Source organism: Pogoniulus pusillus, chromosome 14 (genome assembly GCF_015220805.1).
Source record: "Pogoniulus pusillus isolate bPogPus1 chromosome 14, bPogPus1.pri, whole genome shotgun sequence".
NCBI lineage: Eukaryota > Metazoa > Chordata > Aves > Piciformes > Lybiidae > Pogoniulus > Pogoniulus pusillus.
The window spans coordinates 18458921-18484907 of record NC_087277.1 but is presented as its reverse complement, the minus strand read 5'-3'; the positions used below and the strand labels follow the sequence as shown (position 1 = coordinate 18484907).

General features: G+C 44.4%; 1 protein-coding gene across 1 annotated transcript in view; it reads left to right on the top strand.

The window, feature by feature from the left end:
- TSNARE1 (t-SNARE domain containing 1) overlaps positions 1-25987 on the top strand; it is a 477462-nt gene that overhangs the window by 5543 nt on the left and 445932 nt on the right. Inside the window, exon 2 of the mRNA XM_064154390.1 lies at positions 12141-12234. The gene's annotated coding sequence lies outside the window, so the exon portion shown is untranslated. The remainder of the gene's footprint in view (positions 1-12140; positions 12235-25987) is intronic.

The following is a 25987-nucleotide window of genomic DNA, read 5'->3' as shown; positions in this document are numbered from 1 at the left end:
CATTATTTACCAGCATGTGACATCAAATGAGTGTGACTACAGTCTTCATGCAGTGGTGCACACCATCCAGGTCATGTGCCACAATTCTGGGGTATCTTAGGGAGGAAAATGCTCCCTAGCTGTTTGGAGAAGACATGGATGATGTCTCACAGGGTTTGTGAGCTGTGCAGTAGCGGCTTTGAGCTCAGACAAAATTAACTCTAGGGAAAGTCCAATCTGCCCTGTGAAGGCAGCTTTTCATAGAAAAAATGCTACTGCTTCAAATACTTTCCTCTTGGACTTAGTCCTTGGTTAGATAGCCGCTGTTGAAATGTTTAATGTGACTAGTTTGTTTGGAAAACATAGTAACAGCTAAAAGAATGGCTTTTTTATCAGAAAGAGCAGTGGTTGCAACTTACTGTAGATAACTGCAGTTAAAGTTTCACCTAATTTATTAGCAAATGCTTTGCAGCAACCCATGTCCCAGCCTGGAGATCTCCTTAATGCTCTGAGTTCTAGTTTTGGAGAGGGGAGGAGGAATGCTGCTGTGCTTCTGTTTGGTGATGGGGAAGGTTGATGAGGCTGCAGGAGCTGTACTGACTCACTTGGTCATTCTGTGGATGATGTACAGAGTAGTTTTGGATGCCCCATTCTTGGAAGCATTCATGGTCAGGATGGATGGGGCTGGTCAGCTAGTCTAGTGGAAGGTGTCCCAGCTAGATGATATTTAAGTTCTTTTCCAACCCAGATTGTTCCATAGTAACATGGACATGGCATATTTTCTTCATTTGCTGCTTATTGCAGTTTCATTTTTTTACCATCTTCCACGTAGCTGCATCTTCTGATGGGAGCTGCAGATCTTGAGCTTCTTCTTCTTGCAAAATGAATCAAGAGCTAATCCTTTGACAGCTTTTGACTTCTCTCTTTTCCCCTCAAAACAATTGATTTATGGTCCCTTGTGAAACTATTAGCTTTCTACACTCTCATGAGAACCTCCTAATTTCTAAAATGCCCAATTTATACCAGTTTAAACACACTGTTAAATAGCTTGAGAAGTGATTCATCTTTCCTAAATGTTTTGATGTCTTCTGGCTGATGTATCCCTAGCTGCTCTCTTACCCGAGTGCCTGTTGCTGCTGGAGAGATCCTAATGTCAGTCCCATCAATTATTCTGCTTCAGGTAGTGACCAGGAGCAGATGCTCAGTAAAAAAGTATGAAAAATTAAACTTATGAACATATCTATTATTAAATAGCAGTTAGTATAATACAGTGCATAAGGTCATATATATGTGTCTGTATATATATATATATATATATATATATATATATAAGGGTAGTCTTGATGTTCACACAGTATCACAGTATCATCAGGGTTGGAAGAGACCTCACAGATCATCAAGTCCAACCCTTTACCACAGAGCTCAAGGCTAGACCATGGCACCAAGTGCCACATCCAACCTTGCCTTGAACAGCCCCAGGGACGGCGACTCCACCACCTCCCTGGGCAGCCCATTCCAGTGTCCAATGACTCTCTCAGTGAAGAACTTTCTCCTCACCTCGAGCCTATGTTCAGTGTCTTGATGTCCCGATAGAGATTGGTGGCAAGGTGTCCCTCAGGAGAGGGGACCAGAGGAGAGCCACAGAAATGATCAGAAGTTTGGAATCCCTGTGCTATGAGGACAGAATGAGAGTTGGAGTTTTTCAGCCTGAAGTAAAGGCAGCTCTGGAGAGACCTTGTGGCCATTCAGTACAAAGGGGCCTGTAAGAAAGATAGAGACAGGCTTTTTAGCAGGACCTATTGTGATAGGACAAGGGGTGATAGTTTTAAGAATAGTTATGGTCCTGATGTTCTTCTTGCTTCTCTCCTGTAGCCCAGGTCATAGTTAAGGGCCAAGCAGATATCATCTTGATGAATGTCATCTCAAAGCCGACCATGCCCATGATGAAGCCCTTGTATTTGACTAGTGTTCTCTGGTGGTTCATCCATTTCCACTACTTGCCTTCCTGAACAGACTGTGGATGGTTATTTTGTCTGGCCAGCTACACACCACTTTGAATTTGCTCTCCCAAGCAGATGAAGGTGACCTTGCACTTGCTGATTTGGTAGCCAGACTCTGATTCTGCCTCCCTGAGTTTCACCTCGTAAATAACTCTGGTTTTCAGTTTCATTTCCTGGACTTGTTTACACCTCACCAAAAATAATTACAACCTCTGAGACTAGAGTTTGCTGGGCAAGGGGGAGGAGAGCACAGAAAAACCTGCAATCCATGATTTTTGTGTGCTTTCATCAACATGGTGCTGCCAGCAGGACCAGGATCTCCCTTCTGTGACATGAATCAAGCTGTGCCTGTGTTTGCCTGGGATCACTTCTGCTCTGTGCAGGAGGTTTCTTTCTTTTCTTCTCTTCAGCATCATCTTAAATTCATGTCCCAGGCGATGCCTCCCTTGCCTGCTTTATTACCTCTCAGTGTGTTTTCCCAAGCATGTCTTGCACTCGGATAAACCTCTCCTGCTTTCCTTGACTGCAAAACAGACTCCTCCTGCATTCTCCCTCCTACAGCTTCTACATGCATCCTTTCTCCATCCACGCAGAGATACTTTTCTGCTTCTTAGCATGTTTTTTTTTGAGCTCTTTGGAGTCTTTTGCATCCTCCTCAAAAGGTGGATAGATGCCATCACTCCTGGTTTTGCATCCGAGCTGGTGTTTGCTGTGGTCATGTGCAGAGCCGGTGGGGAAGGCAGGAGTATTTTTAGCGTGCTCTTCTGTGTGCTGCTCGGGGGGCCGCCCACAGTTGGGTATTAAAATAATAGTGGGGACATGGGGTAAGCTCTGCAGCAAAATGTTGATATGCAAATTGCCATCTTCAGAGCCAACCTCAAGGCGATTTTTTTGGCGATGCACACAAGGCTCTCCCAAGCTGTGTGTTTTGAATAAAGATTACAGCAAGGGATTTTCACCCAGAGGGCACGCTCGTCTAGTTTATTCAGAAGCTTAGCAGAGCTGGTAATTCAGTGTTGGAAGCCAACAGGGTGAAATGTATCCACCTTTAAAAAGGTATTAGATTAGCGTTGGCAAAACAAAATGGAACATTGCCTCTGTAACTTGAATTTCCAGGGTTGCAGAAGCAGTAAATACAGTAAATGCATTTCATTTGCAAGCAATTCCTGAGCACTGTCCAGGAAAGAGGTGGCTCTGATAGCTGCAGAGTTGGTTTAGGAGGTTAGGAGGCATTGTCTGGTAATAAAAAGGCTTGTGCCAGGCAACTTGGTACTGCATTAACTTTTATCTTAACATTACCCAGAATCACAGAATGTTAGGGGTTGGAAGTGACCTCAAAAGATCATCTAGTCCAACTGCTCTGCCAAAGCAGAGTCACCTATACCAGATCACACAGGAATGTGTCCAGGCAGGTTTTGAATATCTCCAGAGAGTGAGACTCCACAACTCCCCTGGGCAGCCTGTTCCAGTGTTCTGTCATCCTCACAGGGAAAAAAACATCTCCTCATGTTTGCATAAAACTTCTATGCCTCAACATCTACCCATTGCCCCTTGTCCTGTCATTGGGCATCACCAAGAAGAGGCTGGCTCCTGGCACTCACCCTTTACATATTTATAAACATTGATGAGGTCACCTCTCAGTCTCCTCCAAGCTAAAGAGCCCCAGCTCCCTCAGTCTCTCCTTCTAAGAGAGATTTTCATTCCCTTAATCATCTCTGTGGCTCTGCGCTGGACTTTCTTGAGCAGTTCTATGTCCCTCTTGAACTGGTGGATCCAGAACTGGACACAGTACTCCAGATATGGCTTCACCAGGGCAGAGTAAAGGGGGAGGAGAACCTCTCTCAACCTAATAGCCACATCCCTTCTAATACACCACAGAATAGCATTGGCCCTCTTGACCACAAGAGCACACTGCTGGCTCATGGTCAACCTCCTATCCACTAGCCCCCTCCCAGGTCCTTTTCCCCTCTGCTGCCTTCCAGCAGCTCAGTCCCCAGCCTATTCTGATACCTGGAGTTGTTCTTTTCCAGGTGCAAGACTCTATGCTTGCCCTTGTTGAATTGCATTACATTTCTTCCTGCCCAAGCCTCCAGCCTGTCCAAGTCTCGACGAGTGGCAGCACAGCCTTCTGGTGTGGCAGCCACTCCACCCAGTTTGGTGTCATCAGCAAACTTGCCAAACTTGCTGACAGTGCACTCTGTGCCCTCATCCAGGTCATTGATGAACATGTCAAGCAGAACTGGTCCCAGTACTGGCCCCTGTGAGACTCCACCAGTTACAGGCCTCCAATGAGACTCCATCCCATTGACCACAACTCTTTGGCTTTTTGCTTTCAACCAGTTCCCAATCCACCTCACTACCTGATCATCCAGACCACACTGTCTCAAGTTTATCCAGAAGGATGCCATGGGAGACAGTGTCAAATGCTTCACTGAAATCAAGATAAACCACATCCACTGCTCTACCATCATCTATCCACCTGGTTATGTCCTCATAAAAGGCTGTCAGGTTGGTCAAACATGATTTCCCCTTGGTAAAACCATGTTGTCTGCTCCTAATGATGCCACTGTCCTTGATATGCCTAACAACAGCACTGAGGATAAGTTGTTCCATTGCCTTTCTGGGGATGAGGGTGAGACTGACTAATCTATAGTTGCCTGAGTCCTTCTTCTTACCTTTTTAGAAGACTAGAGTGATGTCTGCCCTACTCCAGTCCCCAGACACCTCTCCTGTCTGCCATGACTTACTGAAGATGGTGAAGAGTGGTCTGGCTATGACCTGTGCCATCTCCCTCAGCACCCTCAGGGTGTGTGCCCTCAGGAGCCAGGGACTTAGGGATGTCCAGGTCACTCAACTGTTCCTTAACCCAGTCCCCATCAACAATGGAAAACTCCTTCTTTGTCATGCTTTCCTCTGGTGCCTCAGGTGTCAGGGGCTCCTGAGAACAGTCTCCAGCACTAGAGATGAAGACAAAAGGCATTTGGTAACTCTGCCTTCTTTGTATCCTCTGTCACCCAGGCTCTCACCTTGGCAGTAGGCAGCTCAGCTGTTGGAAACCTTGCAGTAAGAAAATAGGAATTCCTTTTTGTTTGATTGTTTTACTTTCCTGGTTACTGAGTTCATGGTGGTACTACTGGGAGAAGCAAAGCAGTGGTTTGCAACTGTCCATGCTGGTCCTGTGTCTGTCAGTAGAAATCAGAGCTAGCACTTCTTTCCACCCCCAAGCTCACTTGTATTCAACAGCTACAGCTGGGCAGCTATGTAGGTTTTCAGTCCTTCTGAAAGGACTGAAAGCACTGAGAGGGATCAAGAGAAGCTATTAGGTGAGGTAGGACCACTGTCCAAAAGACAAAGGACTGAAAATCAGGTGGCAGTTTTAACCTCTTGGCAGTGTGTTCTGCAGTGGTCTGTCTTTCTTCTTACCCATGCATGCCTAACATTCCTGCCTCATCCTTTATCCTATTTTTGGACTTTGTTTAGAATTATAGAATGGTTTTGGTTGGAAAAGACCTTTAAGATCAAATCCAACTATGAAGCCACCACAGAAAAATTCATCACTTAAACATGTCCCTCAGTACCACATCTACATGAGTGTGAAACCCCTTCAAGGCATGGTGACTCCACCACTGCCTTTGGCAGCCTGTTCCAGGCCTTGACAACCCTTTCAATGAAGACATTTTTTCTCATGTCCAAGCTAAACCTCCCCTGGCACAACTTGAGGCTGTTTCCTGTTGTCCTACTGCTTATTACTTGGGAGAAGAAACCAGTACCCACTTGACTCCAAGCTCCTTTCAAGTAGTTGTAGAGAGCGAGAACCTCTCTTCTCAGCCTCATTTTCTCCAGAACAAACAACTCCAGTTCCCCCAGCTACTCCTCAACAAGACTTGTGCTCTAGAGCTTTCACCAGCTTCATTGCTCTTCTCTGGATATTTTCCAGCACCACAATGCCCTTCTTACAGTGAGTGGCCCAAACCTGAACCTAGTATCTGAGGTACAGCCTGACCAGTGCCAAATGGTGTGAGTCCTATGCATTGATGGGGGGAAAAAAGGTTTTCATCACAGAAAATACCATGCTCTAGGGTTGGAAACTGGCAGTCAATGAGAAAACTTCTTGTGAGTTTTGGGTTTTCCTGGGCTGGTTGGGTTTTATTTTCTTTTTAGCTCTTTGAGATTGGTACAAATCTGTACTTTTTTAGAGGCTGGAGAGGGCTGATCTTCAGTGGATATAGAAGTAGTTGGTAGCTAATTTTTATTTCAGTGTAGTATGGGAAGGCCAGGTGGCTGAGACTTTGTTGGAACACATTCCCATGACTTTGATACAAGTTTGTGTCGATCAGCTTAGTTCTCTTGTGTCCTTTTACTTTAATTATGTGTTCTAACACCATGAGATTTTAAATATCAAATTTTAAGGGTGTTCTTTGCCAAAATTACATGGTTAAAGTGCAGATCCTGTTGGCAGGCGTCTCGGGAGCTGTTGACTTCCCTTCTTGATAACCCCATCCTCTCTTGCCTGGTTTTTCCCTCCGTAAAAGTCGAATACTGTTTGATAAAATAGCAGAGCCTTGTAAAGCATGTAAAAAAAGTACATAGGAACTCAGGAGGTGGTGGCCTCATGAGCCTGTAGCCCTGTGAAGATCACAGTCTCCTGATACCATCTTAAACAGTGCTGAGTGAGGAAAAGAGAAGTGTTTTTCTGTCTTGGTTCAGTCATGTCTTGAGTCTTCTTTGTATCTGTCTTTTGCTGCATCCTGCATCTCAGTGGCATTAAACACAAGCTGCTGGTTACATCTCCAGGGCCCTTCTTGTGCTGCCTTATGCCTTGTTGAGTTTTTACCTCTTCCTTCCAAGGCCATGAATCTCTGTTTCTGGCTTGGAAATGCTTCTTGCCTCTGTCATCCTGTATCTCTTTTCTCCTGCTGGTATCACCAATGAACATTGCTAGAGATGCTCTCAATTTTCCCCAAATCTTGATTTTTTTGATGATACATCATCAGGAAGCCTCGCAGCAGACTGTCATGCCAGTGTTTCTCTTTCTCCAGGTGGTCTCTGCATTTTCTGGTGTTTCACATCCAATCTGTGTTCTCTTTCTGCACTAAATCTGCTATTTTAAGGTCTTTAATGCAGGAACCATCTCCTTACTTTATATCTATACAGCATTTGAAGCGATGCAAATATGATTCTAAAGTGATGCAGATGATAATGCCTTTCAAACTGTGGCTGTGGTCATTAACATTCTTGTGGTTGCTGTCCTTTTCATATAGATCTATAACTACATATCATAGAATGTTTTGGAGGGGATCTTTAAAGGCAATCTAGTCCAGAACCCCCTGCAGTGAGCAAGGACATCTTCGACTAGAGCTTGTCCTGGAATGTTTCCAAAGGTGAGGCATCTACTACTTCTCTAGGCAACCTGAACCCTCGTCTCAGCACCCTCACAGTGAAGAATTTCTTACTTGCATCTGGTCTAAATTTCCTCTCTTTTAGTTTAAATCCATCACCCCCTGTCCTGTCACAACAGACTTTGCTAAAAATTCTGTCCCCATCTTTGTTATAGGCCCCTTTAAGTACTGAAAGGCTGCAATAAGGTCTCCCTGTAACTTTCTCTTCTGCAGGCTGAACAACCTCAGATCTCTCAGCCTATCTTCTTACCATCTTCATAGCCCTCCATTGCACCCTCTCTAACAGGTCCTTGTCTTTCATATGCTTGTGTGCATCCTGAGGGAGCTGGAATTGTTTAGCCTGGAGAAAAGGAGGCTCAGGGGTGACCTCGTTGCTGTCTACAATTACCTGAAGGGAGGCTGTAGCTAGGTGGGGATTGGTCTCTTCTCCCAGGCAAGCAGAAACAGAACAAGGGGGACAGTCTCAAGTTGTGTTGAGGGAGGTCTAGGCTGGATGTTAGGAGGAAGTTGTTGCCAGAGAGAGTGATTGGCATTGGAATGGGCTGCTCAGGGAGGTGGTGGAGTTGCCATCCCTGGAGGTGTTCAAGAGAAGACTGGATGAGGCACTTAGTGCCATGGTCTAGTTGATTGGACAAGGCTGGGTGTTATGTTGGACTGGATGATCTTGGAGGTCTCTTCCAACCTGGTTGATTCTATGATCCCAAATGGGATCTCACCAGAGTGAAACAGGGCAGCAGAATCCCTTCCCTCAATCTGCTGTGCATGCTTCCTTTGTTATGGTTGGTCTTCTAGGCTGCAAGTTCACATTGTTCAGCTTTTCATCCACGAGCACCCTAAGTCCTTCTTTTCAAGGCTAGTCTCCATCCCTTGATCCCAGCCTGTACTGACACACACACATATGTATAGTTATATATTAAATGAACAAATATACATTGACAGAAGTTAGGACCCTGTAGCATGATAACATTAAAAAATCTCATAAATAATAGAAATTAGATATTTTTCTGTCCCCTCCTTGACTGTTTTGGTAGCTCTGATGTCAGGTGCTTTGTGTGTGGAAACTGAAATGCTGAACTCTGATCTCACCGGGTAAGAAGCATTTCTGTGAAGCTGTGCATTTAGACTAATTCAGTCTGCCATAGTCTGTGCTAGGGATATGTGATCCTCAGCAGGCATTTGACAGATCTTAACTAGTTATGCTGTGGCTTGTCAATCAAAATTAAACGCCTACCTTACTCCTTCCTACTTTCTCTCTCTTCCAGCTTTTTTTTTATTTTTTATTTAGGTTGGTCATTAAAATTGCTCATAACCATAGAAACGAGGAGAACCCGCCCCTTACTTTCCAGATCTTTAATGTGATATTCCTGTACTGACATCATGTGAGTTACAGACATGATGGCTTATTGAAAAAAAACAAAAAACCTTCAGGCAGGCAAGGTTCTCGTTAATTCCTTCCTATAATTGAGCTGCTCCTAGGAATGCCAACCAAAGAGCACATTCCTTTTGCATTTCTGTGTGGTGTCCAGCAGAAGGAGAGACCCTGCTGTGGAGAAACTACCTGAAAAGATAAGAGACAGAGAAGAAAACAGATCCGTGGGATGGGAAAGGGTGGGAGGATGAGATAAGGAGAGGATGGGTCAGCAAGGAGTTGCATGCACAACGTAGGGCCTGTTGATAATTTCAGTTTCAGCTGGTTTTCATCCTCCTCAGGCTGCCTGCACCATTGGCTGCTCAGAGATGAGCAAAAAATAGTGATATTTCTGTAAAACTGAGCCACCAGGCTCCTGTGCTTAAGGACCTGAATCACTATATGGCTTTGCTTCTTCTGAAAAAGAGTTTTTATTTCTCTTGAAGAAGCAGTCAAAGGTGCTTAACTCAGAGCTACATGAAGGTGCTTGACCCAGGGCTACAGGAAGCTATTACATTAGAGCCACGAGCAACCTGAGATTTCACTGATGGACTCTGTTTGCTGGACAAATAATGATGAATTCATTTAGAGCAGGATTGCTCCATCTGCAATTGCTAGAGACAAGATTATGAATGATGAGAACTTGATATCACATAGAAAGCAATACAGGTGGTCAAGGAGTGACTTTCCTGGAGGGATCCTCTGCTGCTTGCACATTGCTAGGACCTCTGAACACGCTGAAATGTGGCATACATTAGAGAAGGAAAAATTACAGTCCTGGTGCTAGAGCAGATTGTAGCTATACACTGAGCAGTTACCTCTGATTGTCAGAGGACTGGGACATATCTCCAATGAGGACAAGTTAAGAGAGTTTGGGTTATTCAGTATGGAGAAGAGACAGTTTCAGGGAGACCTCATAACAGGCTTCCAGTACCTAAAGGGTGCTGTAAGAAGGCTAGAGAAGGTCTTTTTAGAAGGGCATGTAGTGATAGCACAAGGGATAGTGGCTTCAAACTGGAGTGGAGATTCACATTAGATATAAGGAAGAAATATTTTGCAATGAGGGTGGTGAAACACTGGCCCAGATCACCCAGAGAGGTGGTGGATGTCCCATCAATGGGAACATTCCAGGTCAGGTTGGACAGGGCCCTGAGAAACCTGATGTTAGTGGAAGTCGGTCCTGCCATCAGGGCCATCTTCAGGAGTGTTGGGCTAGATGACCTCTAAAGGTCCCTTCCAACCCCAAACTGTCTAAGATTCTGTTTTAAAAAACCAGCAATAGACCCACAAATCCCAGTAAAAACACTCTCAAAACTGCTGAATGCTGATCAATGGACTTTCTGTTGAGTTGTTGTGTAGTGTGAACCAGTGACAGTGATACTTGATACTGATGCCTCCTTAGATGTGTTACAGGAGGAACTGGATTTATGTGAGGAATCCTGCTTCTCTGTGATGACAATGCACATCTCCCTGTATTGCTGTGCAGGGAGCAGGGATTATGAAGAGTCTGTGTTGCCTCCCTGAGAAATTGCAGCACCTCTTGATATTTGGACAGGTCTCCAGGATGGAGACGTGGCTTGTTCCTGAGGTAGCTGGATGCTTTCTCTGTAGGAATACTTCATTGCTCTCTCTATAGGAAGATTTGTCTCTTGGGAATATGAATTTTGACCCTTGGCCAGAGAAATAGCGAGGAAGAAGTGTTGTGCGATGCAGCATGACAAGGTGTTGCTGAGCAACATCTTAAAATTTAAAGGTCTTATTTATTTGCCCTCTCTTCAAAAGTTGGCATCAGGTACTGCAGCTTAAAAGCTCCTAATGATTTTTTTCCCCATGTGTTAGAGCTTCTGCTGTTGCCTTTGAAGCATTTTGAAATAGATGGTGCTCATCAAAGAAGAGGAAAGAGTAATTGTGTGGTTTATTTGAGAGTCTGAAAGCTCAGGGCAGGCTTATCTAAGGGTATGAAAGCTCAGGTTCTAGTGTCATCTTGACTTTCTCCACCATCCTGTCTCAAGGAGGGATAAGGAAGCTTTACTGCTAAGTCTGGAAGACTAAGTCCTGAGCGATGAGGCTCCTGTTGCTTGAAACAAGCCAAACAGCCTAATTTTTCAGCAACTTGTTTAAAAACATGCTTTTTGAGGAATGCTAACTGGAAAGAAAAAGTAATACTTCTATGTCCTTAACATTTCACAGCATAAGACAAACTCTACCTGAGCCATTCTTTTTCATGTTCTCTATTTTATTTTTTATTAAACTGTAATAAATGGCATTAAAATTCATGTTAAATTCTTTATGAAGCATTAGTTTCCAAATTTGGGATAAAAAATTCAGTTGTTAAAGTATGTGTAGGGGAAGTGGGTTTATTAAATCGTTAATTAGAGTCTCTGGAGTTATCTGAACATTAGATTTTTACAGATGCTCTCCTAAAATATGCAGTTGTCTATATCAACGTGTTATCTCTGGCTATTGCTCTACACATAAGCATGTCCACACGTACTCTTGTATGAATAATGGTCCCAAAAGTATATATTTTTTTCTTTCTATGTGTTTTTAGTTAAAAAAGAGCTAGCATAATGATTTTCCAGTCTTTGGCTAACTGCTTTGTAACAGATTGGCTGCTGATACAAAGACCTGAGTCTTCTGTGCAGCTTTGTGGTACATCACCCTGAAAAAAAAAATTGCTCTTTGATGCTGAGACTTCTTCCATGGCTGGGTCCGCTTGAGTGGCCCAGTTGCATCCTTGCAGTTGCATGGATGTTGTAGGAAACGCTGGAAAAATAATGACAGATCCTGCTTACCTGATTGAGACTGAATGTAAAACATGAGAGCAGTGAGTGAGGAGACATGATAATTATGTGAAATCACAAACTGCAGAAACAAAAAATTACTTGCTGTATCCTACTGGGTGTCCTTAATATTTTATGTGGGAGGAGTGAGGTTTTCATATGTGTGTTTCATTGTCAAGAGGTTTTGTATAGGCTAGAACTGGATGGTCTGGCAGGTTTCTTCTACCCAGATGTATTCTGTGATTCTGTGAAAAGCAAGGGCTGCCTGATGCAGATGCTGGTAATATCCAAGGGAGTGGTGGAGTCACTGTCCCTGGAGGGATTTAAAAGATGTGTAGATGGGGTGACTTGGCAGTGTTGAGTTTATGTTTGGACTTGATGGTCCTAAAGGTTTCTTCTAACCAAAACAATTCTGTGATTCTTTATCTATTTCTGTAACACATTCATGGAATGTAGAAACTTCAAAATGCAGGTGGATCTAAAGAAGGGGCTTCAGACCATGGGAAACAGAGCAGATTAAGAACTCTGAACTTTTCACCTCTGATTTTTACTTTTCCTTTTCTCTGAACAGAGACAATCCTGCTGAAACAGGCCTTGGGTCTGTTGGGGTGCTGCTGCTTAGTGCCTAAGAAGTGGATCCACAACACAAGGGAACAAAATTGAGGGTGAGTTGTTTTTTTGCAGTTATCTTTCTTTGATAATGCTTCCATTCTTATATTTTGGTTGTTTCCCTCTCTTTTCTTTCAAGTCATTGGAGGCAATGCTACATTTTGTAGACTCAACCTCTGGAATGAATGAGCAGGAATATTGTGGACTCAGCACTTGTAGATGTTCATCTCTGGATAGTGTCTTCTGCTCTTTTGATAGTTTCCTTGTTTTAACTGACTAATACTGTGTGATTTCCATCCAAATCCTTCCTCTGACAGCTGGTCTTGCCTGACTTGGCTGGTTCGTAGAGTCATAGAATTGTTTGATTTGGAAAGGACCTTAAAGATCATCTAGTGTCAACACCCCTGACAAGGGCAGGGACACCTTCCACTAGACCAGGTTGCTCAAAGCCTCATCCAGCCTGGCCTTGAACAGTTTCAGGGAGGGAGCATCCACAGGTTCTCTGGGCAACTTGTTCCAATGTCACACTACCTTTTCAGTGAAGAATTTCTTCCTTTTATCTAAACTAAATCTAACTTCTTTCAGCTTAAAAGCATTACCCTATCACTACACTACCTGATGAACAATCCCTACCTAGCTTGCTGTAGCCCCCTTTAAGTACTGGAAGAATGTCCTAAGGTCTCCCTGGAGCTTTCTCTTCTCCAGGCTGAGAAACCTCAGCTGTCAGCCTTGTCCCACAGGGGAAGTGTTCCAGCCTATGGTCATCTTTGTGTCTCTCCTCTGGGCCACACTAATCTCTGTGATAGCCCACACTCATGTTGCATTTGCTTTGAGTTAGGTTTTCTGGACAAAGCCAGTCTTCATGGATGCTCTCTTTCAGGCTGAAGCCAGTGTTGATGGGTGCTCTCTGATAGGAACAGATGGTCAGTAAAAATTTCATGATTCAGGGTTTAACAGATTGTATTTGTGAAACCTGTGGAGTTTTTTTAGCAGCAGAAATAGTTTTCCTAAACTACATCTGTTTTTCCACCTGGAATACCATTAATGGTAATTAGTATTGTGGCTAGAATAGTTGTTTCATGCACTTCAGTTTAATAGTAGGAATTAAGCCTTTTTCTTGGGTGTTTTCTTTGTGGTGCCTGTTTCTCTGCCATTGAATACTTGAGGAAGCATTCTAGAATTAGGAAAAATAAAACGAAAGTTTTATTTATTTATCAAAATAACTGATTATCTTGCACTTATTCATAGAGTGGTTTGAGTTGGAAAGGACCTTAAAGATCATCTATTTCCAACCTCCCCACCATGGACAGGGATGCCTCCCACTAGGACAGGTTGCTCAAGGCTGCATCCAACCTGGCCTTGGACATCTCCAAGGAGGGAACACCCACAACCTCCCTGGGCAACCTGTTCCAGTGTCTCACCATCCTCACTGTAAAGAACTTCTTTCTAATATCTGGTCTATACCTGCCCTCCTCCAACTTCAATTCCACAATCTTTGAATCAAGTCCTTAAAAAGAGTTTTGTTTCCCCCACACCGTTTTCCATAGCATGGGGATTCCTGGCATGTTCCAGCCCTGTTCTGTGTACAGAGCTGAATGGATTTGTAAGGTTCAGTAAATAGTGTGCAAAAAGGTATGCCTATTAACATTATGAGTAATCACCAACAACAGAGTAAACATGAGGTTAATAAGATTAAGGGGAAAGAGGAACCTAAGCATTTGAGTGCACCTCCCCATGGCCCCATAGCTGGTGGCAGCCCTGTTTCTGTTGATGAGCCCAGCATGGCTGTAGACACAGTAGTCATTTTGCTGCTGTTCCCCATACAATGCTTAATGAGTTCCTACTGCTGGCATTTTTCTTTAGCTACTGTATAATAGTATTAAATCCTACTCCTTGCAAGAGGATTTGAGCTTAGCTTTCCTCTCTCCTCTCCTCTCCTCTCCTCTCCTCTCCTCTCCTCTCCTCTCCTCTCCTCTCCTCTCCTCTCCTCTCCTCTCCTCTCCTCTCCTCTCCTCTCCTCTCCTCTCCTCTCCTCTCCTCTCCTCTCCTCTCCTCTCCTCTCCTCTCCTCTCCTCTCCTCTCCTCTCCTCTCCTCTCCTCTCCTCTCCTCTCCTCTCCTCTCCTCTCCTCTCCTCTCCTCTCCTCTCCTCTCCTCTCCTCTCCTCTCCTCTCCTCTCCTCTCCTCTCCTCTCCTCTCCTCTCCTCTCCTCTCCTCTCCTCTCCTCTCCTCTCCTCTCCTCTCCTCTCCTCTCCTCTCCTCTCCTCTCCTCTCCTCTCCTCTCCTCTCCTCTCCTCTCCTCTCCTCTCCTCTCCTCTCCTCTCCTCTCCTCTCCTCTCCTCTCCTCTCCTCTCCTCTCCTCTCCTCTCCTCTCCTCTCCTCTCCTCTCCTCTCCTCTCCTCTCCTCTCCTCTCCTCTCCTCTCCTCTCCTCTCCTCTCCTCTCCTCTCCTCTCCTCTCCTCTCCTCTCCTCTCCTCTCCTCTCCTCTCCTCTCCTCTCCTCTCCTCTCCTCTCCTCTCCTCTCCTCTCCTCTCCTCTCCTCTCCTCTCCTCTCCTCTCCTCTCCTCTCCTCTCCTCTCCTCTCCTCTCCTCTCCTCTCCTCTCCTCTCCTCTCCTCTCCTCTCCTCTCCTCTCCTCTCCTCTCCTCTCCTCTCCTCTCCTCTCCTCTCCTCTCCTCTCCTCTCCTCTCCTCTCCTCTCCTCTCCTCTCCTCTCCTCTCCTCTCCTCTCCTCTCCTCTCCTCTCCTCTCCTCTCCTCTCCTCTCCTCTCCTCTCCTCTCCTCTCCTCTCCTCTCCTCTCCTCTCCTCTCCTCTCCTCTCCCCTCCTCTCTCCTCTCCTCACCTCCTCCTCTCTCCCCTCCTCACCTCCTCTCCTCTCCCCTCCTCTCTCCCCTCCCCTCCCCTCCCCTCCCCTCCCCTCCCCTCCCCTCCCCTCCCCTCCCCTCCCCTCCCCTCCCCTCCCCTCCCCTCCCCTCCCCTCCCCTCCCCTCCCCTCCCCTCCCCTCCCCTCCCCTCCTCTCCTCTTTAGAAAATAAGTCCTTATTTGTGTTTTGTAGTGCTGATGCTCAGTGCTAAGGCATCTGATTAGCTTTTCTCTTCTGAAGTTTTCTCCTGAGCATCTGATCACCACCTAGACAGCAACTCAGGGCCACCAGAGGAATTGCCCAAGTCTGTTCTAGTAGACATACAATCATAGAATGCTTGGAGTTGGAAGAGACCTTAAAGGTCATCTAGTTCCAACCCCCATGCCATAAGCAAGGACACCTGCTACTGGACCTGGTTGCTCAAGCTCCCATCCACCCTGGCTTTGAACACTTCCATCATAATATCAAACTCAGAAGTGCATTGAGATTTTACCCTTATTTTCTTATCACAAGCTTAATTTTGGCTTGATTTCCTTTGCCCTTTGCCTTTCTCTTTCCAAGTACTCTCCATCATACACTTCCCATTGTATCTTGCAGGGAGAGAAAGACCCATTTCCAAGCAAAAGCATGACTTTTTCTGACTGTAGTATCTTTCAAGCCCTCACCCTTCCCAGATTAATGTTTTTCCTAGACATGATGCTTTCTGTCCATTTTCCCCTAGCATCTTCTGGCAGTCCTCAGTATTTTCTCAATGTCACTGCCTCGGAATTGTTGATTTTTCTCCACCCAAAACTGCATTTGCGTGGCTGACTCAAAGCTCTAGGCACTAACTCCCCTTACTGGTCACTTGACAAACTGCAGCCTTTTGTTTTACCCCCTCCTTTTCCCCCCTCTCTATTTTAAATGAAAATTCCTCTCTGAGAAATCTGCTTTGTTTACTCAAGATAGATCTTGTACTTATGACCCTAGCTTTTCTTTTTACCATAGTTCTGATTAAACCAGCAACCTTCAGCTTAGACATTCCACATAGATTGTGGCACTGCATATTGCCTAAATGAATTATTTGCCTCTTAGCTTTTGCTTTTGGTCATTGAAGGTCTTTTTGGGTTCTTTGTTGGTTCTGATGTTGTTTTGTGGGTTTTGGTTTTTTTTTGGGGGGTGGGTGTTTTTGGTTTTGGGTGGGGTTTTTTTGTTTGCTTTTCTTTGTGGGTTTTCTTTGAGTATTGCAAGCTATTTTTCTCCTGTTTCAGTGGACTAGGGTAGTGTTTCTCTCTCCTATCAGTTCTTTTGTGTTTGGGCACAGAGGAATAGTTAAGGTATCAGGAGCACATTCTTCTTTATCCTTCCATCTTCAGGGAGTGATGTGGTAAGAAAGGGAAAGACTCAGCAGCTCAGTAGCTGGCTCTAAACCCAGTGTCCCAGCAGAATGTTAGTGTTTTTGATCGTGGGTCAGTTTACATGACACCAGACCTGCCAATAACAGATGAGGTGCATCTAATTCAAAGAGGTGAAAGCATTTTTTTTTTTTGGGTTAGCAGGGCTGATCAAAAGAGCTTTAAACTAAATTTGAAGGGTAAAATGGATAAAACCAGGCTTGTCAGACATAAGCCCTGCTGGGGGCACACCAATGATTGAGAAATGATGTGCTAGCAAGATCCTTCAGTTTACTGTTTTGAAGGAGGTAGATCCATATAGCAGCGAGAAACCCAAGATGTAACAGAAACCACAGAAGCACCTGAGAAAGGTCACACAGAAATTAAGGCTTCTTCCCTCAAAAAGTGGCAGAATCAATAGCCCAGCTGAATTGCATCTACATCAATGCATGCAGCATGGGCAGTGAACAGGAGATGGAAGCCATTGTGCTGCAGGAAAGCTATGACATGATTGCAATCATGGAAAGATGGAATGAAATATACAACTGGAATGCTGCAATGGATGGCTTGAAACTTAGAAGGGATAGGCCAGGAAGTTCCTGTGCTTCAGGACCTTCATCATAAAAATATCCTTCCTGGGAAAATAAGAAGATAGGGTTTTGATGGGAATTGTTCATCCCTTGCCTTGCAAAGGCATCATAGAGATGTTAGGAAGTTCTTCAGTACAAGGGTGGTAAGACTCTTGAATGAATTGCACAGAGAGGTTGTTGAATATGCCCTTCCTGAAGGTGTTAAAGGCTGGGGTGGATGAGGCCTTGAGCAACCAAGTCTACTTGAGAGGCATCCCTGCCCACAGCAGGGAGATTGGAGTAGATGATCTCTAAGATCCCATTCAATCTAAGTCATTCTATGATATGTGGAAGTCTGAGGGAGAAGAAGTAGGACCTGAGTTACTTGATCATCTCCTTCTCCTTTCCCACAGTTCCTGTTGTGGTTGTTAACTAGGAGATCAATTGTACTCAGAGTTGTGCTTTCAGTGCTGAGATGTGTCACATTATTGGTTAGTGTGTGGAAAGCTCATGGTGATGCTTCCAGATGTTGTAGTGCAGTTGGGCAGAGAGGTTTCTGATACACAGAAAAGCAGGCCTCTCATAAGGGGCAGAAGGCATTAAACCCACAGGCACAATTGCTTGTGGGTTTATTTTGATCTCTTGGCAGAGAGAGAAGCGATGGAAACAGCAAATATGTGTTACTGAGTGGAAGGGAGGGACTTGCACATGTTCCTGTGCGAGGGCAGAGAAACTCTGAGCTTGCTGCAGCATGTTACAGATATTTGTGTCTGAGTGCTGGAAATTTTGCAAGAGATGCTGAGACTGGAGAAATCTATTTTGTTACCTTGCAAGTGGGTGATAAAAACCTTCCACATTTTCTTCTTCTTCACTGTGGGGACCCTTAACTTGTTATGCTTATTTTCTTTAGTGATCCCATTAAAAGCAGGGAGTAGCTTCATTATTTAATTATTTATCTTTGGAAAGCCTTTCTTTTTGCCTGTGTTCTGCAAAAGCACTTTAATTGAGCTTTCAGATGGTCAAGAAGAGGACAGACAAGAACATATTTAATGAAACACATAATTCTTTCTGGTTTTGCCTCAAAAGAAGCAGCCACTTTGCTAAGATTTATGCCTCCAAAGAGTTTATGCAGACGGTGCAGGTCTGGTTTATCTACCCACTGCAGCAGGCTGATGCAAAGAAGTGCCTTGATGAGTGGTATGAGCTGGTTCAGGAGAACTGCCAGACTGCTTTGGTGATAAACATGGTGACTATTTCTTGCCACCTTGATAGTAACTGTTACATCTTTTTAAATTTCTGATTTTATATTTAATGTACCTGAAGGTTAGGAATTAAAACAATGCAAGCCCATTTGTTGCTGTGCACAAGTCTCATGTGAGAATCTAGAGCACAAGTCTTATGAAAAGCAGCTGAGGGAACTGGGATTGTTCAGCTTAGAGAAAAGGAGGCTCAGGGGAGACCTTCTGACTCTGCAGCTACTTGAAAGGAGGTTGTAGTGAAGCAGATGTCAGTCTTTTCTTCCTAGCCAAAAGTGATAGGAAAAGAGAAAATGTCCCATTGTTGTGCCAGGGGAAGTTTAGACAGGATATTAGGAAAAATTTGCTCACAGGGAGTTGTCAAGCCCTGAAGTAAGCTGCCCAGGGAGGTGATGGAGTCACCATTTCTGGAGGTATTTTATGGCATGTAGCTGTAGTGCTGAGAGACAGGGTTTAGTTAACAGTTAGACTTGATCTTAAAGGTTTCTTCCAACAAAGATGATTATACACTGAATCATAAAACCACAACTCTTTCTTATGGATTTCAAAGTACAAGGATGCTTCAGAGGCAGGTGAGTTGATTGTGCTTTGTCTTTAATTCTCTTCTGTACATGATCCTGCATTATGTGGTTTATGCAAGCCTGACAGCTGAACACAGATTGCTTGAATTGCAGAATGTCACTTCAGTGTCAACACCTCCTTCTTGTCTACTTAAGGTGAAACAACTGGGGAGATTCACTGCTGTTGTGTGCTTACCTTCAAGGTTTGAGGTCTGAGCTGCTTCTGTCTGTAGATGCTGGCTGAGTTGTGAATATTTATAGGCTAGAATTATCTTGCTTTGTAGCCAAAGGTCAAACAAAATAATGTAGATTAGGTCAGTGTTCATAGTATGTTGTGGCTGATACATGGACCACATAAGTGGTTAGTGCACACCGCAGAGGGTGGGTTGCTGTTCCACTACTGAAGATTTCTGGTGATATCTGGGCATAGAATCATTTAGGTTGGAAAAAAACTTTAAGATCATCAAATCCAAACATCAGTAGACATGATCTGGAAGATCTCAACTGAGAGACTGTGCCTGAAAGCTCTCCCTGAAATAATAAACTGTATCCCATCACGACAGGCTGAAGCCAGAGCTTCATGGAGATGTCTGACAGGATGCAGTGGGAACAAGGGAGAAGGGAGTAATCTTGAATGCCCTGTCAGAAACCTCTTGCATGTAAGTGGAGTAGAACCACACAAATATGTATACTGCTGTTGAGGGTTCGGCTGGTAATCACTGAGTGTGGGCATTACTTTAGAGTGTAGGTATTGTGAACTGGAAGATATGGGAGGGAAAGGCATGAAGGCTGGTTGCTGTCTTTGGATAACTTTACTGGAGAGCAGAAGGAAGCAAGGAAATGTTGATCATCATTAGAACCAGTTGGAAGTATAAAAGCAAAGCCAAACTCATAATAAAGGCATTGCAGAGCTGTGGGTGTTGAGTAAGCCTGTTGTCATATACAGGCAACTTTACAAAGCTCTCTAGAGCCTGGAAAGACTGTGGAGATGTGGACCATGAGGTTGCTGGCACTTTCCTGTGCAATTGATTTAAAATACTTGGAAGAGATTCAACTTTTTGGAGGTTGAGTGAATATGTCAAGCAAGCAACCCCCCGTATTGAAATAGCTTTTGACATTTGGAGGTTTTCAGCTGGATTTATTTGAAATACAGTCTGCCATACCTTAAGAATGCATTTTCAATATATTTTGGCTCCTTATTTAATATTGAACTTGAGAAGTAAGAGACCTTATCTGAGACCCCTCTCCAAAAAAAAAAAAAAAAAAAAAAAAAAAAAAAAAAAAAAAGGATAAGAAAAAGTGAGAAGTGAAAAGAACTTGTCATGAAATCTAAATTCTCTTAGAAACACCAAGTTTCAAAAGGCATCTTTAGAAGCTCATTCTGTACTTTTATTGCAAGGATGGTGCTGTACTGCTGTACTATATCAGAGAACCACCTAACAGCAGCTGCTTTGTCCTGATTGACTGCCTAGAGCTGGAGGCTTTTGTGTTTAACCCAACAAATATTTTATCTTAGCGTCTACAAGGCTAAAATGAAGGTGCAGATGACTTAGAGGTTAATATGAAGTGAATTAGATGCTTGGAAAAGGCATTAAAAGCCACAGTCGCAGTAGTGAGATTACATCCCAGTGTTGGAAATGAGAGATAAGATGCTCCTGTGCATCCTCCTGCTAGTGGATCTGGCTGCCATGGGTCTGGTGCAAGCATAGGGACATCTTCTGGATTGCAGGATGAAGACAGTTGGTTGTTTGATTTGCACTTAGATGAAAGATGCCTACATCAGATAAAAAGAGGGAAAAGAACCAAACACTCAACCCTAGGATCATGAAATTGTTTGGATTGGAAAGGACCTTTAAAAATCATCTGGTCCAATCCCCTTACAGTGAGCAGGGACATCTTCAACTAGAGCAGGTTGCTCAGAGCCCCATCCAACCTGATGTGGAATGTTTTAAGAGTAACCTGGGCCAGTGTCTCACTATCCTCAGGGTGAAAAATGTCACTCTTAGACCTAGTGTAAATCTCACCTCTTTTAGTTTAAAACCACTACCCCTTGTCCTGTCACATCAGGCCCAGATGAAAAGTCTACCTCCATCTTTCTTATAGGCCTCCTTTAAGTGCTGAAAAGCTGAAAAAAACCTCTCCCTGGAGCCTTCTCTTCTCCAGGTTAAAAACCCCAATTCTCTCTCAGCCTTTCTTCATAGCAGGGGTTGTGAGAGTCTAAATCCTCTCTCTTGTTCATCAACAAAGATAAAGATTGCCTTTGTTAACCTTCGGGACTCAGACTCGGTGCTTGGCCGAAAGCTCAGGGATGCAAATCAACAGACAATGCCTTGGAAATTCCTGGACCTCAGCCTGGCTGGAATGCCCAGGATGGGATGCCTACATCTTATGTCAGCTACCCCGAAGAGAAAAAGCTTGTGTGTATCTAGGGTATGGACAGGTACAGCCAGGGAGGGAGCGGAGGCAGTCCCTGCCCTGGCGGTGGCGGACCCCTGCGAATGCATGAGAATACACAGGAAGATCTCCTGGGGAGCTGCAGCCGGACACCGAGCTAAAAAACTGTATAAAAGGCAGGAGCAATGCCTGCCAAAGTGTGGACCTCCACCAGACCACCAAGTGCACCTCCACCAGGCTACCAAGAATGCACCTCCACCACACTACCAAGTGTGGACATTCACCAGACTACCAGAGCTGCACCACCACCAGAAGCAGCCCTGACGAACTCCACAGATCATCCCTGGGCCACGCACCCGTCTCTCTCTCCCCACCATCTGCGACTGAGGGTAATATGATCCCAGCTCTTTTCCTTCCCTTCTTCTTCTCCGTTGTTCTCTTTATCTGTTTCCCTCTGTTTCATCCAACTTTATCCTTTAATAAATAGTTTGGTGGTGATATCTGTTCTTGTTTGAACCTTAATTTCACAACACAGAAATCCGTAAGAACGGATCTTGCTCCTCTGGACAGAGATATTGTTAATCTCTGTTCTCTGGACCTTGACAGGGATGTTTCACCCCCTGGTCATCTTCTTGGCCTCTTCTGGACCTGCTCCAAGGGGTCCATATCTCTCCTGTCTTTTGGCCTTCATTGCCAGATACATTGTTCAGGAATGGGTCCCAGCAGAGTCACCTCCCTCAACCTGCTGGCCATGCTGCTTTTGGTGCAGCCTAGCATACAGTTGGCCTTCTGAACTGTGAGCTCACATTGTCAGCTCATATACAACTTTTCATCCTCCTGTACCCCAAAATCCTTCCCCAGGGGGCTGCTTTCGCATTTCCCAGCATCAATCATAAAGGTAGTGGTAGAAAACCTCAGGGATATCTCTTCTCTTTTTCTCTCTCAGTTTAAGTGAACATCACAGGCCACAGACTTATGTTTACCACAAGGATTTAATTTCTTGATGCCAGAAGCTGCATCCTTGTATCTTCCCCCTTGTCTCCCAGCCACGAGACAGGGATAACCCAGCCAACCTGGCAAGGAGATGCCTAAGGTATATATGATTATACAGTGGTGTCACCTAAATGTCCTGCTCCTACAGAACCACCACCCAGGCCCAGGTTGGGAGCCAGGCAACATCTTAGATCTAGGTAATCACTAGCTGAGGATACTGAGTCCCATTTCCCCACTATTAGAGTTATTTGGGTGACCCATCAATGCTTGGAGCAGCCCAGCCTTTGTGCTGGCTGGGCTTGGTGCTGATTTTTTGCCACCTGCTCAGAAATCACTCTCAACTCAGCTTGCTTTTTATAGAAACTGGCTTTCATCATTTGTAATCCTAAAGGCTCTCCTGCAATGGAGGAGGTTTGAGCTGTTATTTTTAACTGAATGTTTCATTGATCTGATTTACAGCAGGAGCTGCTGGCTGCTGTATTAGCAAGAGAGCGGAGAATCAGCTGCGGTGTGGGGTGGGGAAGGAGCAGTGTGGGGAGGTCTTGAGTTATCTCCCTTGTCAGAACTAATACATCACAAAGCTGCAGCCCAAAGATGCTTTTCTGCATCATTTTAAGCCAGTAAAAGTCAGGACTCCACTCTCTTTTAAGTGGATCCGTGGATTTCAGCCTGATCTAACACTTTGGCGTTGGTGTGCTGGTTGTCTGCGTAGTGAGCTTGTTCCAGAGCTTGATTGCTTCCAAACAAAACCCTACCCCCAAAAAAGTGACTTACATTTGGGTACCTGAGATGTAGCCTTAGCTCTGCAAGGCAGCTTGCAGCAGTCGCTTGGGGTGGGCTAATCTTGCCTGCATCCTCAGCTGAAGAAGCTAAGTGCCAGACATTGGGGCATAACATTATAAAATCACAGAATTGCTTTGCTTGGAAGAGACCTCTAAGACCATGAAGTTTAACTGTTGACCTAATACCACCATAGCTATTAAGCCATGTCCTGCAGTGTCTGTTTGGTTTTGAATACCTCCAGGGATGGTGACTTCACTACTTCCTTGGACAGCCTGTTTCAATGCCTGACCACTCTTTCGGTAAAGAAGTGTTTCCTGACATGCAATCTAACCCTTCACTAGCACAATTTCAGGCCATTTCTTCTCCTTGTATCACCTGATACTAGAGAGAAAAGACTGACCTCCACCTCACTGCAACTTCCTCTCAGAGAGTTGGAGAGGGCAATTAGGTGTCCCTACAGCCTCCTCTTCTCCAGACTAAACAACTCCAGTTCCCTCATTGCTTCCTTAGAAGTCATGATCTCCAGGCCCATCACCAGCTTTGTTGCCTTTCTCTGGACCTGGTAGGACCTCGTTTGGTGTGGTACAGTGGAAGATGTTTTCTTCTGGGTAGTACTGTTACCTATGATGTGAAAGCTTCCATTGCTGATGCTTTCCTACATGATGAGTGCAAACCTGAGCTAGTGGCACCTGAAACCTTCAGGGACAGGTTTGAGTGTTCAGCTCAGTCCTAACCAAGTGTGTAAATAAAGCTGAAAGCCTGAGGAATGGGTGATTTTTCTACTTGGTGAACTAGAAAATTAAATACAATGTTTGGGGCATGGGTATGAAAGTGAGAACAAATGAGCACTATTAAGTTTTCAGAAGTGGAATTTTGCTTGGTTGTCTGAAGTCTTCCAATTCCTTTAAGGCTTTCTACTGTCACTGTCTTACTGCTTCTTCCACTTTAATAGGTTGGCTGAGTTAATAACATCAAAAGAAAGAATACAGCTCACTGGTTTGGGCTTTTCTACCCAACCATCAATGAATGTGTTCATGAAGCACATAAAGATTTAATACCCTCCAGGGAAACAGGAAATTTCAGCAATTACCTATTTTTTTTTGTATCATCCATCTAACCTGTTACTGTGTGTCCAGGCCAAGCTCGCCCATATATGCTACTTGTGTCCGCTCTGGTACTTGGGAGGATGCTTTGGAGAACAAATTGATACATGGATGGGGATTGAAGCTACAAAGGGAAAGTGTCCATGTCCAGAGGATGTAGAGAGATTGCATCATGGGGATACAGACATTGGGAGCAAGGGTTGTCATGACAGGAAGCATTTTGCAGGGGACATAAGCAGGGATGCTCAACCACTATGGCTTTGAGAACATGTTGCTCTGCAGTACTTAGTACTATGCAGTGTAGAAATGTGTGGGTTTATTGCTACTAAGGCCTATGCTGAACAAACCAAATAGACTTGAAAACTACTCAGTTGAAGGGAAGGGATTTTTCTTTTAAGATATTGTTCTGGAAGTTGGATGTTCAGGGCAATTCTCTTAGTTTTCCTGATCCAAGATGTTCCTGTTGTGCTGGGTGCTACAATTGATGGCACTAATGCTAGTCTTGTGTGCTTCATCACAGGATGTTCTGGACTCCTGAAGATGAGTATGCTTGTGTGTCTTGTAGTGAAGAAGACTCTTGTATGCCAAACCTTGCTCTCTGGTTGCTCTTTCCCCTGAATGCCCAAATTATCTCCCTTTTCTGTTGAGATGTTGTTTGTAAACTTTTGTTACTTTCTGCAGACGTCAATTTGCCAGTGACCTTTCTTGCAGTCTGAAAGCAGTGCTCTTGGTACTGTGAGCAATATAAACTGTCTGAAATTATACCTCTCACCCTCCATCCATCTCGTCTGAGCTCTGCAGGAAGATCGTGCATTATCACTTGTAGTTTGCTTTCAGAATTGAGGACGGTGACAAATGAATGCTGATGGTAGGAAGTGGAGAATATGTACGGCTTTAGCTGGCTATAAAAAAAAAAGAAGACAGAAAAGAAGATTTTTTTTTTTTTTTAATGTAATGTCTTGGAGAGACCTCTGCATCTTCTTCAAACTACATTCTTTGGGATTGTAGGCAAAGCTGATTTTCATAGAGTGGTTGGGGTTGTAGAGACCTTTAAAGGTTATCTAGTCCAAGCACCCTGCAGTGATCAGGGATATGTGCAACTAGAGCACGTTGCTCAGGGCTCCAAACAACCTGACCTGAAAGGTGTCCAGGGGTGGGGCATTGACCACTTCTCTGGGCAACCTGGACTGGTGTTTCACCACCTCAATGTGAAAAAAAAAAAAAAAAAAAAAAGTCTTTTTTGAATCTAGTCTAAATCTCTCTTTTTCACTTTAAAAACATCTCTCCTTGTCCTATCACAATAAGCTCTGCTAAAACTTAAAAAAAAAAAAAAAAAACAACAAAAGAAGAAGATTGTCCTTATCTATCTTTAGTGTTGAAAGGCTCTTTAAATACTGAAAGGCCACAGTAAGGTCTCCTGGGAGCCTTCTCTTCTCCAGGCTGAACCTCAGCTCTCTCAGCCTGTTCTCATCACCTCCAGCCCTCTGGTCATTTTTGTGGCCAGCTCCAACAGGTCCATGTGTTTCCTGTGCTGAAGGCTCCAGAGCTGAACGCAGTGCTCAGAGATTTCACCAGTATGGAGCAGAGAGCCTGAATTGCCTCCCCTGACTTTTCTGTCTTAGAACTGGAAATGCCAGTGCAGGTCGTTGCGATAAAGGCAGCTGTGACTCGGTTAGAAGCTGGACTGGTGCAAACTCTGCAATGTGTGCTTGCCTTCGCATGCTTCCTCTGCACCTGGATTATTTCCGTCTCCATGAGATGACTTAGAGTGGAAGCTGTTACTGTGTTTTTCTTAGTAATCTCTGGCACTCCCTTAATTTTTACCCTGCGGTTTAGTGGCAGGGCTGTTGAGATCCAGCTGTGTTGGTATTCAGCAATTCTGCTCTGACTTAACTGCAAACAAGACCATGTGTTAGA